Source organism: Jaculus jaculus, unplaced genomic scaffold (genome assembly GCF_020740685.1).
Source record: "Jaculus jaculus isolate mJacJac1 unplaced genomic scaffold, mJacJac1.mat.Y.cur mat_scaffold_41_1_1322751_arrow_ctg1, whole genome shotgun sequence".
NCBI classification, from domain to species: domain Eukaryota; kingdom Metazoa; phylum Chordata; class Mammalia; order Rodentia; family Dipodidae; genus Jaculus; species Jaculus jaculus.
Window position 1 is genome coordinate 660,356 of NW_025423495.1, and position 7,857 is coordinate 668,212.

General features: G+C 39.8%; 1 pseudogene; it reads right to left on the bottom strand.

The window, feature by feature from the left end:
- Positions 1-4,276: 4,276 nt before the first annotated feature.
- LOC123457373 lies at positions 4,277-5,006 on the bottom strand (annotated as a pseudogene).
- Positions 5,007-7,857: the final 2,851 nt, after the last annotated feature.

The window sequence follows — 7,857 nt, forward strand, 5'->3', positions numbered from 1 at the left end:
AAGACCACACCAAAAGCCACAGAGCACACTTCAGAAAGGCTATCTAGGCATTTTGCATATCTTTAGATTGGAATCTCAAACCCTCCACCACACCCAAAAGCTGCACCCTAAAATCCACCCAGTAACACTACCTATAGCCATGTGGCTATATATGCAAACCACAAACTAATAAAAACTGAATGTATTGGGGGCCATGTATTCAAACTACCACATTCTGCTTCTGAACCCCAGTAGATTCATATCCACCACACATTGTAAGTTGTACTCGGTCCAATTTTAAAGGTTTCCATGGTCTTTACAAACTTGAGATAGTGAGTTTGTAAAGTCAAACAAGTTAAAAATTTTCAACATATAAAGGCAGAGTAAACATTTTCAACTGGTATAAGGCATACCAAGGATAAACCAGAACAATGCAAACTTAACCACCATCAAGCAATTATTAAGCTGCTGCAGTTCAAGTTCAATATAACCAGAGACTAAGTCTCCATGTTTTCTAATTTTTCCCCTTCAGCTCGAAAGAGTAGCCAAGGAACACTTTCATCATAGGCCAACAGTGCACTCCATGGCAGCCATTGCAGTCCTGGCATACCCAAATCATCTTTGGGTCTCCATGCAAACCATGGTCCATCTTCCAAAGGATCTTTTAGTCTATCAGAGCATCATGCCCTACTTTATGCCACATCTCACCAGTGGCTCCTGGAACCATGTGTAATTCATGACCACTTCATGCATTTTTTCATGCTTCCAAAACTAATACCAGGTGTGCAAGACACAGCCTTATTCTTAATTCAGAGATGAAATAAATAATAACCTTGAAAAGCAGGTTCTTTCTCCAGTCAACTCTTTCCAAAAGAGTTTGCATTTCTAATGGTCTTTCCTCAGGTATGTTTTCCATTGTTTAAATGTAAAGCAGTTGGGTCATCTTCCTTAAGATTCTTAATGTGTTGACAATAGCAGCTTTACTAACCTAAAACAAATCTCAGTGCCTCTAATTTTAACTTGCTTGAAGTTGTCTTACTTAAAATCGTAAATCTCTCAGTCTAATATCTTTAGCCAAGCACATCAATCCATTGCAAATTTAACCCTCTGGGCCCAGCCAGCAGAACGCAGCCAGCTCTTGTGTCACTCAGTATCCCAGTTCCAACAAAGTCCTCTGCAGTCTTTCTTTCCCCTTAGAAACCTCATAAACTAAGCCTAGAAATTCAAAATTGACTAAAATTAACATTCTCAAACTTATCAGAATAGTCTATAGAACTTGGCTTACCACTCCAGAATGTGTCTTCAGTTGAAGGACCAAGTCCATGCCCATTCCTCCAAAACAAAGATTCCAAAAGACCAAAATCCACAAGGTCAGGTTCAGCACACCCCACTCCTGGCACCAGCTTCTGTAGACAGAATTTGCAGACAACTTCAGGTTCACTGAGATAAAGTTCCAGACCAGACACAGTTATGAAGGAATGGATTTATTGAAGCTTAGAGAGCCAGAAGAAGTTCCACAAAGGCAGAAGAAGCTGGCCTGTTTTCACAGGACCAAACACAGTGAGAGAAGTCCCAAGCCAAGATCCACACAGCACACTTCAGAAACTCCAGTTAGTCATTTTGCATATCTTTAGGTTGGAATCTCAAACCCACCACCACACCTTAGGCTGGACCCTAAAATTTACCCAGTGACACCACCTCCAGAGAGATGGCTTCAGCTGCAAACTACAAACTATTTAAACCCCAAAATATGTTGGGGGCTATCTATTCAAACTACCACAGTGGAGCACTGTGATATCACATTAGGGCATTGTGAAATCACACTGGTGCTTTGTGACATCACAATGGGGCATTGTGATGTCACAGTATGGCATTGCAATATCACAGTTTGGAATTTGTGGTATAACACTTGGGAATTGTGATGATATACTGGAAAAATTGTGATGTGACAGTGGGGCTTAGTGATGTCACTGTGGATCACTGTGATATGACAGTGGGTGGTATTGTGATACTACAATGGAGTATTGTTATATCAAATGGGGGAATGTGATGCCATAGTGGGACACTGTGATGTCACAATGGGATTTTTGAAATCATAGTCAGGCTTTGTGATATCACAACAGGTTATTGTGATAACACAGTTGAGGATTGGAAAGAGACAGTGAGTCATTGTGACATAACATTGGGCTTTGTGACAAACAAGTTGGGTATTATTGTATCATATTGGAGCATTGTGTTGTCATAGCTGGACATTGTTATGAGACAGTGCATCATTGTGATGTCACAATTGGACATTATGATGTGGCAGTGGGGTATTGTGTTGTTACATGGAACATTTTTTAATATTCACATCTTTTATATACACATATAATTAATGTTTGGGTAAACCAGTTTTCAAAGAAAGTACAAATGGCTTAACATTTTTTTCAGTCAAGTCTGGTAGTAATAAAACAAACAGAAAAATGATAGAGCACCTTTTGGCTACTGCACTGGGCAGTATTAAAAACACCAGCATTTTCAAGGCTATATGGAACATAGTGTAAGTTGAAATAGTATTTGCCTCCAATTGTCTTCTCTGTCTTTCCAGTCCAATTAGCTTGCTTCTTGGAAGATTTTAGTATTGTGTACATTAGTAGCACAAATGAGTGGCATATTTATTTTAAATCATTTACTAATTAGTTCTATAAACTTTTGCACCTCAGTTTTCTTTTATGACACATATACATAATTAAGAAACTTTTTAAGGTATTGTTTACAGACACTGGGCACATTAACATATGCCTGTAATTCCAGCACTTGGGTAAAGAGACACAGGGAGATCAGAAGTTCAAGGTCATCCTGGGTTACAAAGCAAGTTTCAGGCCAGCTGGACTACATGAAACCCTGTCTCAAAAAACAAGTTTATAGAAACAAAATAATTTTTAGAGAAAGGAGCAACTTTAGAGAGGAAAAAGTATCTATATACATATGGGGGGGTTCTAGGGGTCATGTATAAATCTCAAGAAGTGACTCTCACTACTTTCTTGACATTTCCCAAAGGTGCCCCTATAGTGTTCTCAGAAAGTGAAGAAGAAATGATCATTTTGGAACCAGATAAGAACCCAAAGAAAATAAGGTAACAGGTTTCTGGGTGTTTTAAACATATACATGTATTTACATACATATACTTAGGTATTTGGAAATCTGTCCTTTGGATTTGCTCTGATCTTAATCCTGTTATCACATTCACTATCTATTCAGCTATTCTTTCTGCTTTCTTTACCCTGTCTCGGTGATCCAATGTTCAGCAAGCATGTAGTGAGCTACTAACTTCACTTAATCCACAGAACTCAGACTACCAATGAAAAACCAGAAAAAGCACCAAGTAAAAGTCTAGTGAAAAAGAAGAAAAAGAAGAGGACTGCTAATTAAAGCCAAAAGTTGTATGTGTATATAACTATTAAAAGTATATTTATTCAGTATCAACAACTCTGGGTATTTTTTATTCAAAAGTCAGTTATAATAATGGTTGAATTTTTAATAAGCTGCCTGTTTTTTTTTTTAATTTGTTGCTTTCCATATGTTCTGCAACCTGTTAAATTTGTAAAGGTTGATGAGGAATGAAAGATTTCCATAAAAAATTATGTCCATTAGCTACTGCCACATGTGTAAAAAGCGGCTTGCTCCACTGCACTGAAAAGTAGTTTGTCTCAGTCTTTGCTTACTTTATGACCAAGTCAACAAGATGGTCTAGTTGTTTCCCTGAATTATTTTAACATTAGAGGAGGGGTTCCTACTCCTCACTGAATAATACAAAACAAGTTGGCTTTTCTAAATGACACATTGAAGTCACAATTTTATCTCAAATTAACTTTGACTTAAAGCTCTCCAAATCAGTTTATTCTTAATTATTCTGACAGCTGGTATCATTAATACCTTAACAAAGACACTTAAAATTAGTCAATATCTAAGATACATATACAAACAACACAAAAATTTAAAACCATTAAAAGTAATAGATTACCATAATTTGAGTGTGGCTATAACACTGACATTCAGAAATAATTGTGGAATCAAAACCCAAGATAATAACTATACAACATTGGCTTTGGATAATTTTCATTTTAGCAGTCTTTCACTCTTACACATTTAGTGTCTCTGGTGGGTTGAGGAGAGAAACACCGTGATATTTTGAGTTCTTGTACTTTTCTCTTATTGACTGTTGTGCATGCTGTGGTGCTTTGAGGTAGGCCTGATAAAGGTCCATGAACAAGGCTTAAGACTTTCCAGGGTATATCCAGTTTTTTGTACAAGTGATTCAGGCCAGCTTTGTCCTGTGACTGGGTAGAGTGTAGTTCACAGCCAAATGCAGGGTCTCTTTCTGGAGTTTACATTCTTCTCCCACTTCAACTAGCCAGTCCACAAGTTATGGCCCACATACTGTTAGTGATGTCTGGTTGCTTCTTCATATACCCAACATTAGGTTTAAATTTGAGCTCCATTTCTTTAAGGTATGTGTGAATATCCTCATGGTAATCTGGTACTTCATTAACACTCACTGGCTTTTCATCTTCTAATACAATTGACATGTCCATAGTGTGTGGTGCTTCAAAACTACCATCCATTGGATAATCAAGCAGTACCAGTGGTTTTCTTGTTCCAGGTAAAGTGACAGCAGTTTTAAAAGCCAGGACATCTTCACACTCTGGTTTTTTAGACTCTGCTGATTTCTTTTGAGGTTCCTCTTCAGCTTCATCCACATGAATGGTAAATCCAGGCTATCGCTTGTTTTTAAAGGAGGAGCGCTAGTGATATGCTCATCATTTATGGGAAGGTCTTTAAGTGGTGCAGCCTGCTGCATCTTGGACCTCTACTGCAGCATGGGATACAGCGCGTTCCCAGCCTTCAGCATCACCTGGGCGCACGCTGGGCTGCTGGGTGGACGTCACCTTCTTGGGGTTGACATTTTCCCGGTCTCCAAGCGGCAGCAACGGTAGGGCCGAGCCAGCATTGCGCGCTGCAGGTCTGGGTGCCGAGTTGCCTAACATAGCTGTTCCCTAGGGCTGAAGGTGGGATTCGTCAGTGGCACCAAGAGTGTGCACGAACCCTGACAAGCACAGCTGCCGCAACCGAACCACCCGCTACCGGGCTTGGCTGTGCCAACTGCAGGTGGCAGAGATGCGTGGAAGCAGGTGCAGCAGGGCAGGAAGAAAGAAGACCACAGATGCCGCCTCACCTGGAACATTTTGATATCAGAGTGTGGGTCTGTGATGTTACAGTTGGACATTATGATGAGAGACTGGGACATTGTGATGTTACAGTGGACCATTTTGGAATTACAGTGGGGAATTGTGATTTAGAGTGGGGCTTTTAAATGTCACATTAGTGTATTGTGACATCACAGTGGGCATTGTGATGTGGGAGTAGGATATTGTGATGTCATTGTGGGATGTTGTGACATCACAGTGAGGCATTGTGATGTCACAGTATGGCAATATGATATCACGGGGGGAGAGTGATGTCCCAGTTGGGCATTGTGATGAGACAGTGAGATATGGTGATGTCCCAGTGGAATATTGTGATATCATAGTGGGGCATTGTGATGTCATTTTGTAGCACTGTGATGTCAATGGGGCAGTGGGGTATTGTAAAATCAGAGTGGGGCTTTCTGATGTCATAATAAGATACTGTGACATCACAGCTCAGCATCGTCATGTGACATTGGATATTGTGACAGCACAGTGGAGCATTGTTATAGCACAGTGGGAAACTGATGTCACATTGGGGCAATGTGATGTCACAGTGGGCATCGTTATGTTGCAATGGGCATTTGATGAGAAATCTGGTTTTATAATGCTTTAGGGGAGCATTTTGATGGCATACCTGCTCATTATCATGAGACAGTGATTCATTGTGATGTCACAGTGGCATATTGTGAAATCACAGTTGGCTTTGGGATGTCCCAATAGGGCATTGTGATGTACCACTGGGATATTATGATGTTACAGTTCAGTTAAGTGATGTCACAGTGGGACGTTATGTTGAGTGTTGAGAGTGAAGCAATGTGATGTCACAGTAGACCACTATGATATCACAATAGTTTACTGTGAGTCACAGAGCAGCTTTGTGATAAACAATGGGCATTGGGATATCACAGTGGGGCATTGTGAAATCCTAGTGGGGCTTTGTGATGTCATGTTAGGGTACTGTGATCTCATAGTAGAGTATTGTTATATAAGAGTTGTGCATTATGATGTCACAGTGGGGGTACTGTGATATCAAAATTGGACTTTGTGATGTCACACTGCTGCATTGTGAAATGCAGATTGGGTTTTGTGATGTCATATTATGGCATTGTGATGTCAACTGAGGTATTTCTATAGTGCATTAGGGCATTTTGATGTCACAGTGGGTCACAGTGATATCACAATGTGCTTTTTGGTGTCACAGGGGCACATTGTGAACATATATAGGGGCTTTGTTTTCACAATATGGTATTGTAAAGTCACAGCTTAGCATTGTGATGGATGTGAGTGTAGTATTGTATGTCACAGTGGAACACTGTAATGTCACAATGGGGCAATGCGATGTCAAATTGGGAATTGTCTGTTACTGTGGTAAACTTTTATGAATAAGTTTGTTTTGTTATGTCATATAGGTGCATTGTGTTTTATTAGCTGGACATTATCATGAGACAGGGAGTCACTGTGATATCACAATGGGACATTTTGAAATCACAGTGGGGCTTTGTGATGTCACAAAAGGGCATTGTGATGTCATACTGGATTATGATATTACAGTTCAGTTTGGTGATGTCACAGTGGGATATTATGATGGGAGAGTGGGGCATTGTGATATCAAGTAGACCACTGTGATATCCCAGTAGTTAATGGTGATGTCAAAGAATAGCTTTGTGATCAATAGTGGAGCATTGTGATATCACAGTGGGGCATTGTGAAATAATAGTGGAGCTTTGTGGTGTAATATTAGTATATTGTGATGTCACAATAGAGCATTGTTATAGCACAGTTGGGCATTGGGATGTAACAGTGGGCACTGTGATGTCACAGTGAGGCATTGTGGTTAACAAGTTGGTTTTACTATATGTCATATGGGGGCATTGTGATGTCATAGCTGTGAATTTTCATGAAACAGTGAGTCATTGTGATGTCATTGTGGAGCATTTTGCTAGCACATTGGGGCATTGTGAAATATCAGTGGGGATTTTGATGTCACAATATGGCATTGTGGTGTCACTCTGGGACATTATGGTGTTATAGTTCAGCTCTGCGATGTACAGAGACACAGTTTGATGAGACAGTGTGTCATTGTGATGTAAAAGTAGACCACTGTGATTTCACAGTGAGGAATTGTGATGTCATAGAAGAACTTTGTGATGAACAGTAGAGCATTGTGATATCACAGTTGGGCATAATGAAATCATAGTGAGGCTCTCTAATGTCACACTGGGTATTGTTATGTCACTGTGGAGCATTGTTATATCACAGTTAGGCAGTATGATGTCACAGTGAAATAATATGTTGTTACAATTGGGCTTTGTGGTGTCACTCTGTGGCATTGTTAATTCAGACTGTGGCTTTGTTATGTCATAATAGGGTGTTATGATGTCACAGTGGGGCATTGTTTTATGACAGTGGGTCATAGTAATATCACCATGGTGCATTATGATGTCACAGGGAGGTTACGTTCAGTCATAGTGGAGCAATGTGATTTAAGAGTGGGGCTTTGTGAAGTAAAGTGTACATTTATTATATCACTATTGGGGTATTTTGCTCAGTCAGTTTGTCATTGTAGTGTGACAGATGGACTTTGGAATCTCATAGTTGGTTACTGTGGTGAGAAAGGTGGGTAATTGTGATGTTACTGTTGAGATTTCTG